The following is a 1,775-nucleotide window of genomic DNA, read 5'->3' on the forward strand; positions in this document are numbered from 1 at the left end:
CGCCGGAGCACGAGGAGGACATGTACCGTGGTGCAGATGAAATAGAAAAGGAGAAAGAATTGCTTATGCATGAAGGGCATCAGAACCTAGAGTGTGGCTCCTGAGATGGACATATTGGACTACTGCAAAAAGGAGTGGAGAGGCCATGTGTATGAAAAAGGGCTATGAGGAGGTCTCTCAGAAGTTCACCTCTATCCGGCGAGTCGAGTCTGCGGTGATAATTACTGTGCGCTGAGGGCCACACTGTTCCAGGCGATGAGCCAGCCTGTGGAGCTGCCCCGCTGGCTGCAAGACCCCCACCTCACGCTGTTGCCAGAAAAACTGATAAGCAGATACAACTGGATCAGACAGTGGAAGCTCGGACTGAAATTCGACGGGAAGAGTGAGGACCTGGTTGAGAAAATTAAGGAGTCCCTTGCCCTGCTGAAAAAGAAGTGGGCAGGCCTGGCTTAAATGAGGACTGCTGAAGAGGCAGATGGCTTGTGACGAGCTGTTCAGAAACGAGGAGGAGGAGTATAGTCTCTATGAAGCTGTAAAATTTCTAATGCTGAGCAGAGCCATTGAACTGTATGATGACAAAGAGAAGGGAAAGGATGTGCCACTTTTCTCTGTGCTCCTGTTTGCTCGGGACACATCAAATGACCCTGGACAGCTGCTGAGGAACCACCTAAACCAGGTGGGGCACACCAGTGGCCTTGAACAGGTGGAGATGTTCCTCCTCGCCTATGCCGTGTGCCACACTATCCAGGTGTACCGGCTGTCCAAGTACAGCGCTGAAGAGTTTATCACAGTCTATCCCACTGACCCACCCAAGGACTGGCCAGTGGTGACCCTCATCACTGAGGATGATCGGCAGTACAACATCCCCGTGAGGGTGTGTGAGGAGACGAATCTGTGACGGGCCTGGACGGGCTGGCCATGTGGCAAAGCTGCCCTACAGCTCCTGGCTGGGCTGAAGGCCCACAGGTCTGTAGGAACCGCCCGTGAAAACCCTTGGGCCCTGGGGGCTGTGCTGGATTGGGTCCTGTGCTCTGAAGAGGAGCTTTGGACAACAAGCAGTAACTAGTCTTTGCTCTCATCTGTGATGCAGCATGTTTCAGTGGGCGCTCCAGGAATACTCATCAGAAGGTGCAAACTACATCCCCACCCCCAAAGGCCATTCGTTTTGTATCAGAGGAACCTCATTTTGAAGAGAGGAGTATGTTAATGTCTCAAATCAAAATTCTCTCTAATGATCAAAGAAGACTCGTCAGTGCGGGGCTGTGGGCAGGGCTGCATCAGCACAGCTGAGCCAGGAAGAAGCCGCCAGGGCAGCAGCAGAGGGTGGGCTGCAGACCTGATCTCATTCATGGCAGGGGACTTCGGGAGCCTGTGTCTTGGTCCAGCACGTTCCTGTCGCTTTGCTTATCTATGTGCCTTGCATGGGCCTAGGCGCCTGGGGACATGTCTCCCTCCAGCCTGCCTGTGTGCTCTGGAACTCTCGGACACGGTCCCCAGCAGCCCTTCCGATTGCAGACTGTCACCGCTCCTGCCCGATGGTCACCCGTGAGCTGCTTTCCTCCTCCCTGAAGCTCTGAGCTCTGAACCTAGAATGTGTCCCCCTGCACTGTCAGCTCTCGGGGGCTCACTGTGAGCACAACCACCCTTTCAGGCTTCTCTAATACGGCTGATACTATTATTTAGCTTCTGCCCTTTGTAACTCTCCAGGTAACACTAGGATGTAGGACAGTAGACATCTGTCCTTCTAGTTGTCTCATCTGAGACACAACAGGTGC

At 53.6% G+C, this 1,775-nt stretch overlaps 1 pseudogene; it reads left to right on the forward strand.

Moving 5' to 3' along the window:
- Positions 1–2: 2 nt before the first annotated feature.
- LOC101593118 lies at positions 3–1,538 on the forward strand (annotated as a pseudogene).
- The last annotated feature ends 237 nt before the right edge of the window (positions 1,539–1,775 follow it).

This window comes from Octodon degus, unplaced genomic scaffold (genome assembly GCF_000260255.1).
Source record: "Octodon degus isolate 3935 unplaced genomic scaffold, OctDeg1.0 scaffold00122, whole genome shotgun sequence".
NCBI classification, from domain to species: domain Eukaryota; kingdom Metazoa; phylum Chordata; class Mammalia; order Rodentia; family Octodontidae; genus Octodon; species Octodon degus.